Here is an 8408-nt window from a genome sequence, read left to right as displayed (position 1 = left end):
CAAACGGCCTTTTGGTGTACCGATTGACAAGTAAAGGAGTTGACCCAATTGTCCGGGTAATATGCCAACCTTCTGACTTGTAGCGTCTTCCGGTGGAAAATTGTTGAGTAGCCTCTCCAGGTTGTTGCATACCTCGGTGTTTCTGACAACCTCGGTAGCTGAGTTTTACCCTCTCCAGGGTCAACTTCACTCGACACCCGAGCCGGAAGTTGAACATCGACGTGTCCCTGACGACGCTTGTAACATCCCAGTTTTCAAAATGGTTATTATTACTATTATTATTATTATTATTATTATTATTTAGTCATAATTTGGTGATTATATTTTACTTCAATTGTAACTAATTCACACTCCATTTATGCTTAATTGTAGGCTTTAGAAAGATATGTGTATTATTGGGCTTAATTAGATAGTTGTGATTTTCTTTGTTAAAACCGTTTTTCGCTGGGCTGATTGGCAAGCCTCGGTGTTTAGGGCATAACTTGGGCTGTGATGGTCCAAATGATGCAAAATTGGTGTCAATGGAAATCTAAGAGAAAAACGCACAACGTTTACAGAAATAGCCATTTGCAAACTCGGTCGTTTAGGAGGTCAAAATTGGAATTTGATTGATACAATTGTTTCTCGCTGGACTGATTGGCAAGCCTCGGTTTGTGGGGTATAACTTGGTCGGTGGTTGTTCAAATGATACAAACTTGGTGGCTATGGAAAGATAAGAGAAAATCCTACAACTTTCATGAAGGAAATATTTTCAGATTCGGCTGTCTATAAGGTCCAAATCAGTAGCTAAAGTCGGTGAGGAAAAGAACATGGCACCAACTCCATTAATTCACACCAACTCCATTAATTCATCCCACCAACTTTAATAATTCATCTCACTAATTCATTCCACTTAGTTTTGTCTAAGATTTTTTCATTATTTTCCATTTTTTTAATGTGTCTTGAAGGCTATAAATAGCCCTTCACTTCTCCATTGCAAACCATCCCTCAATTCTCATTCTCTCTTCTCTTATACTCTCTTCTTCTCCTCTTCTTCTCTTTGAAGACCTAGAGGAATCCATAGGAGGTGGTTCTATCCTAGTAGAAGGAGCCTAGAGGAGGAAGCTCTTCTTTAGTTTCAGCGCTTGTCATCCAGGTAAGGGGGGGAGTGAGAAATATCGCTCTGGGTGTGGGATTGTATGCTGGGTAGTGGGATTGGCCCCCAATCCTGTGTTTGTTGTATGTTATATTGTTTGTATGTTCTAATTGCTTGGTTAATATGTGTGTATGAATAGAAATTCTGTTGAGATTATGATTGTGAAAGTTATGAATATGATATGATAATGTGAATGTGATGTTTCTAATGATATGATGTGATGATGAAATATGATGTGAAATGACATGAGATATGATTGACCATGAGATAGATAATGTGATAATGTGACAATGAGATATGAAATGTGATAAAGAGAAATGACCATGGAAAGTGATAAAGTGATATGAGAATGCATAGAGTCTTGTTTGACATGCATCATTTGCATAAAGTGATAAGGGTACGATATGGAATACGCCGCCAGAGAAGGCCCCCTAGTGTAAAAGCTGTGGGGATCAGTCCTTGGGGATGGCTCGGTTTGGAAGTCCCAGTCTCGCCCATTGTGTGCATGGGATGTATCTTGCGCGGCTTAGCTATCCCGACGAGACTCTGGTAGTATGTCCTTCTAGTGAGAGTGCGCAGAGGTTGTGTCCCGGCATGTACTCCTAGACTACTCTTTGTGTATTGCTAGCGGCAATATACTACGTGATAAGTGACTGGCGCCACATGCATGATAAAATGTAGTCCGTGTCCATACATGTGTCTTTTGATATTATATGACAAATGGATATGCCTTGAATGAGTAAGATGTGATATTGTTAATCTATGTTATATATGTTTTGTTTGTGTTTGGCTATCTAGTATATATATTCCTACACTGTGAGCCGAGTGAGATGTTTTCTCACTCCCTTTTTCTTTGTGTTGTTTTTCTTTAACCTTTATACAGGTGATTATCAGCATGAGGCTGAGGATGTTGGTGGTGAAGCTTAGGCTTCTTTATGGGCTATGCTCTGATAGGACATGTGACATCGGGGTATAGATAAGATTAGATTAGGTTGTTAATGTTATTTTAAATTACTTTGAAAACTTTGAGATTTATTTCTTTGTAATTTCCGCTGATTATGTTTGTTAAAAATGTGATACTCTTTAAACATGTTTGATTATTAAAGTTATATTATTTAAATTTATTGATTTATGATATGCGGGGTAGAGGGTGTCACATTTAGTGGTATCAGAGCAAGTTGATCTAATCGACCGTGAGTTATGAGTCTACTATGCTTGTTTGGTAGATTAATAATGTGATGAGTTGATTGATGTGCTAATATGATGATTGATTATGTTGTGTGCATTGTGTTCTCAGGATTTGTTTGATAGACATGATATAAATTGATGATGCTATTTTTGATTGCTCTTTTCATTATTGCTTATTTGTTTGATACTTCTTGCTTACGTGAGAAGTAGTGGTTGAGTAGTATCACTCTTATGGTGAGCTTATGTACCAATAGTACGGATAAAGCCTATTGAGACCTTAGAATTAGGAGAGACATTAATTTGTCAAAAGTTTACGATTAATGAAATTTAGGAATCTATAGTAGTAGCGATTGAATCCAAGGAGGTTGTATATGAGAATTGGAGTTTTGATATTTTGATGAGAGGTTGAAACGTTCCTTGAGTATTGGTGCTTCATGTTAACTTTTATGGTTTAGGTAATATGTGAATATTATTCTCTAAGTCCTTTGCACTAAATATGTGAGCTGTTTTGGTCTAGGATTGTAATGGAAAGCTTGAATATGAGTTTAAGGTGGAAAGGAGTGAGTTTGGAATGGTTGAGGTATTTTGTGAAATGTTAGTACACTATTGCTGTATAATATGGGGATTATTTTCGTTAAAATTTTGTTGTGCCTGTATGAGTATCATATTGACAGAATCAGATTTTATGGTCTTCACAAAAGTAGTAGCTTTGGACGTTATCTTTCTAATGGAACTGGAATCAGGTAAAACGGAGGTATAGAACTCTAGTTATAGCTACTTTGGTGATCAAAGGTCTAGTTATAAGCGCTGAATATATCTGCTGCGGTTTTTGAAATTTGTAGCTAAGAAGATGATCTTTTTAGAATTCTATGTCTTCGTAGGAGTTGTAGCTTATTCTCTTATCTTTATTTTGAGATAGGTTTGAGATCATTTGAATAAGTATAACTCTCTAGGTATCATTTTCTTTAAACATTGTTGAAGGGATATGTATGGTTTCATGATATTTTTGAATAGTTAGGCAATGCAAGGATAAGAATTGATTTTGTTTTAGGGTGTTTGCATAAGGATTGAGAGGTTGTTTAAAGGTTGTATAATGCTATGTGATAAAGTTTGTTCATGTACATGCTTATCGATGGTATATTTGAAGGTTTAAAGTTGGTATTCTAATATGATTTAGTAAGCATGTATGTTGATATGTGGATAGATGACCTTAGGGATCAATTGGTGAATGTCGTGTGGTTAGTGAGATTGATCTTAGGGTGTGATATGATCATATTGTAGTTGAAGGTGGAGATATATTCAAGACGGTTGTATGTTAAGTATTACTATTTTATTTTATCTTATTTATTGATTGATTGATTGATTTATTTATTTATTTTTATTGTATGAGATATGTTTTCTAGTTCTTGTAAATTCCAGTTAAGGTAAACATGGATATGTCTCAGGTAGAAGTTGTATTTAAGTGAGAGATACCTAATTCAATTAGTAAAATTAAGAGTTTTCTTAGGATAATTTATAGGAGATTTATTAAGTAAATGTCTAAGGTAGCAGTTAGAGGTTTAGGCTACTCTCATTTCACTCACCTCTACTACAGGAATCTCTTTTGCTTTCTTTTCCTCTAGCTACTAAGATGTTTCAGTTCACTAAGTTGTCGTTTGCCTACCCATGAATTCAACAGTAGTTTGAAAGGCTAACCCATATCAGGAATTTCTGGACCTATGTTTATTTTTAAGTACCCAAAACATTTTATCGCCTACTTCTCTAGGTCGCTTACTATTACCTTTGACTGGATTGACTAAGAAATAGTTGCCTTTGTGTGGGATAACAAAGGAGAAGGTAGTTTTCAAACTCTTAAGAAAAGATTGGTTAATGTTAATACTACTAGATTTTAGCAAGACTTTTGTGGTATATAGTTATGCTTCTAAAGATAGGTTCGGGAAGAGTGTTGTGGCAAGAAGAAAGGTAGTAGCTTATGATTCTAGGCAATTGAAAATTCTTGAGAGGAATTACTTTACCCATGACTTTGAGTTAGCAGTTTTAATATGTATACTAAGATTTGAAAACACTACATATATGATTCTAAGATTGAGGTATTTAGCGATCATAAGAGTTTTAAATACCTATTGACCAGAGGAAATAGTTAAAAGTCCTTAAGGAATAAGATCTTGATATTATTAAGTTATGTGGCCAAAACCATTATGGTAACCGATGCTCTGAGTATGAGACCTTTATATTTACCTTTTTTTTTCTGATTAGAAAGATAGATCTTTCAGCTCAACTTAGAGATTTAAGTTTTTCTGATAAGGTTATTCTTAGTAGTGTAAGACAAAATTTAAATTGAGTAACGAAAGGATTGATTAGATGATTTATTTGGTATGAGGTTATAGGATAAGGAGGTGGATAAGAATTTGACTTGGGTATAGCTAGAATGGTGAAATTAGAAATCTGGTATATGTATCTAGTGAACCTATGCTTAAGTGCTTAATCTTTGGAGAAGGTCGTAGAAATAAAGCTATTATTCTAGCAGATACCTTGAGTAGGATGATCTTTCACCTACCATATTTGACGATTTAAGGGTTGTATTTGATTAAAGAACTTAGCGACTTAAGCGTGATGTGTGAGCTCACCCTTAGGAGCATTGAATTTAGTATGTTGAAAATGACTAATGAATTAATGGACGAGATTAGAGAAGCTTAGGAGTTAGATTCTTTCTTAGTGAACCAAGTGGAGAAGATTGGTAGAGGTATAAATAGCCCTTTATGAGTAGAAGTTGATGGTATTTTGGGGTTCAATGATAGGATCTATAGCCTAGTAATCTTGAATTTAGGAAGATGATCTTAAAGGGAGTTTTAAGAGCTACTAAGGTGCATCAGAGTGGCACAGCGGAAGCGTGGTGACCTTAAGTAAAGAGAAGAATAGAGGATATTATGTACTTATATTTAGTATGGTATAAGTATGAGACAGAACATCAGAAGCCTTTTAGGACTTTTGTAGCCTTTAGATGTTCCTGTTTGGAAGTGAAATAATATGTCTAGACTCTGTTGTGGATTTTCCAAGGAAATTTAAGAAGAATCTTGAACGAGTCATAGTCAAACCTCTTCGTTTCAAAAATTCGAGGACGAATTTCTTAAAAGGGGGGAAGTATTGTAACATCCCAGTTTTCAAAATGGTTATTATTACTATTATTATTATTATTATTATTATTTAGTCATAATTTGGTGATTATATTTTACTTCAATTGTAACTAATTCACACTCCATTTATGCTTAATTGTAGGCTTTAGAAAGATATGTGTATTATTGGGCTTAATTAGATAGTTGTGATTTTCTTTGTTAAAACCGTTTTTCGCTGGGCTGATTGGCAAGCCTCGGTGTTTAGGGCATAACTTGGGCTGTGATGGTCCAAATGATGCAAAATTGGTGTCAATGGAAATCTAAGAGAAAAACGCACAACGTTTACAGAAATAGCCATTTGCAAACTCGGTCGTTTAGGAGGTCAAAATTGGAATTTGATTGATACAATTGTTTCTCGCTGGACTGATTGGCAAGCCTCGGTTTGTGGGGTATAACTTGGTCGGTGGTTGTTCAAATGATACAAACTTGGTGGCTATGGAAAGATAAGAGAAAATCCTACAACTTTCATGAAGGAAATATTTTCAGATTCGGCTGTCTATAAGGTCCAAATCAGTAGCTAAAGTCGGTGAGGAAAAGAACATGGCACCAACTCCATTAATTCACACCAACTCCATTAATTCATCCCACCAACTTTAATAATTCATCTCACTAATTCATTCCACTTAGTTTTGTCTAAGATTTTTTCATTATTTTCCATTTTTTTAATGTGTCTTGAAGGCTATAAATAGCCCTTCACTTCTCCATTGCAAACCATCCCTCAATTCTCATTCTCTCTTCTCTTATACTCTCTTCTTCTCCTCTTCTTCTCTTTGAAGACCTAGAGGAATCCATAGGAGGTGGTTCTATCCTAGTAGAAGGAGCCTAGAGGAGGAAGCTCTTCTTTAGTTTCAGCGCTTGTCATCCAGGTAAGGGGGGGAGTGAGAAATATCGCTCTGGGTGTGGGATTGTATGCTGGGTAGTGGGATTGGCCCCCAATCCTGTGTTTGTTGTATGTTATATTGTTTGTATGTTCTAATTGCTTGGTTAATATGTGTGTATGAATAGAAATTCTGTTGAGATTATGATTGTGAAAGTTATGAATATGATATGATAATGTGAATGTGATGTTTCTAATGATATGATGTGATGATGAAATATGATGTGAAATGACATGAGATATGATTGACCATGAGATAGATAATGTGATAATGTGACAATGAGATATGAAATGTGATAAAGAGAAATGACCATGGAAAGTGATAAAGTGATATGAGAATGCATAGAGTCTTGTTTGACATGCATCATTTGCATAAAGTGATAAGGGTACGATATGGAATACGCCGCCAGAGAAGGCCCCCTAGTGTAAAAGCTGTGGGGATCAGTCCTTGGGGATGGCTCGGTTTGGAAGTCCCAGTCTCGCCCATTGTGTGCATGGGATGTATCTTGCGCGGCTTAGCTATCCCGACGAGACTCTGGTAGTATGTCCTTCTAGTGAGAGTGCGCAGAGGTTGTGTCCCGGCATGTACTCCTAGACTACTCTTTGTGTATTGCTAGCGGCAATATACTACGTGATAAGTGACTGGCGCCACATGCATGATAAAATGTAGTCCGTGTCCATACATGTGTCTTTTGATATTATATGACAAATGGATATGCCTTGAATGAGTAAGATGTGATATTGTTAATCTATGTTATATATGTTTTGTTTGTGTTTGGCTATCTAGTATATATATTCCTACACTGTGAGCCGAGTGAGATGTTTTCTCACTCCCTTTTTCTTTGTGTTGTTTTTCTTTAACCTTTATACAGGTGATTATCAGCATGAGGCTGAGGATGTTGGTGGTGAAGCTTAGGCTTCTTTATGGGCTATGCTCTGATAGGACATGTGACATCGGGGTATAGATAAGATTAGATTAGGTTGTTAATGTTATTTTAAATTACTTTGAAAACTTTGAGATTTATTTCTTTGTAATTTCCGCTGATTATGTTTGTTAAAAATGTGATACTCTTTAAACATGTTTGATTATTAAAGTTATATTATTTAAATTTATTGATTTATGATATGCGGGGTAGAGGGTGTCACAACGCTGATGGTTGAGTACCGCCTCTCCAGGCCTAGCCTCACTCGACGCCCGAGCCGGAAGCTAGACACCAGTGTTTTAACATCACTGATGATTGAGTACCGCCTCTCCAGGCTCTGCTTCGGTTGTTTCTGACGACCTAGGCAGCTGAGTTTGCCCTCTCCAGGGTCTGCGTCTTAACATTCGGCAGTTGAGTTTACCCTCTCCAGGGTCTGCGTCTTAACATTCGACAGTGTGAGTTTACCCTCTCCAGGGTCTGCGTCTTAACATTCGGCAGTTGAGTTTACCCTCTCCAGGGTCTGCGTCTTAACATTCGGCAGTTGAGTTTACCCTCTCCAGGGTCTGCGTCTTAACATTCGGCAGTTGAGTTTACCCTCTCCAGGGTCTGCGTCTTAACATTCGGCAGTTGAGTTTACCCTCTCCAGGGTCTGCGTCTTAACATTCGGCAGTTGAGTTTACCCTCTCCAGGGTCTGCGTCTTAACATCGGCAGGTGAGTTTACCCTCTCCAGGGTCTGCGTCTTAACATTCGGCAGTTGAGTTTACCCTCTCCAGGGTCTGCGTCTTAACATTCGGCAGTTGAGTTTACCCTCTCCAGGGTCTGCGTCTTAACATCGGCAGGTGAGTTTACCCTCTCCAGGGTCTGCGTCTTAACATTCGGCAGTTGAGTTTACCCTCTCCAGGGTCTGCGTCTTAACATTCGGCAGTTGAGTTTACCCTCTCCAGGGTCTGCGTCTTAACATTCGGCAGTTGAGTTTACCCTCTCCAGGGTCTGCGTCTTAACATTCGGCAGTTGAGTTTACCCTCTCCAGGGTCTGCGTCTTAACATCGGCAGGTGAGTTTACCCTCTCCAGGGACTGCGTCTTAACATCGGCAGCTGAGTTTGCCCTCTC

At 37.5% G+C, this 8408-nt stretch overlaps 1 long non-coding RNA gene across 1 annotated transcript; it reads left to right on the top strand.

Moving 5' to 3' along the window:
- Positions 1-275: 275 nt before the first annotated feature.
- On the top strand, positions 276-7735 carry LOC145955745 (uncharacterized). Its single transcript, XR_014432423.1, has 3 exons — positions 276-1135; positions 2019-6362; positions 7246-7735. It is a non-coding gene; the product is annotated as an uncharacterized LOC145955745 (long non-coding RNA).
- Positions 7736-8408: the final 673 nt, after the last annotated feature.

This window comes from Cajanus cajan, chromosome 3 (genome assembly GCF_000230855.2).
Source record: "Cajanus cajan strain Asha chromosome 3, NIPB_CcT2T_4, whole genome shotgun sequence".
Taxonomy (NCBI): Eukaryota; Viridiplantae; Streptophyta; class Magnoliopsida; order Fabales; family Fabaceae; genus Cajanus; species Cajanus cajan.
Note: the sequence above shows the minus strand (reverse complement) of the source record. Positions and strands in the feature narration are given on the sequence as shown.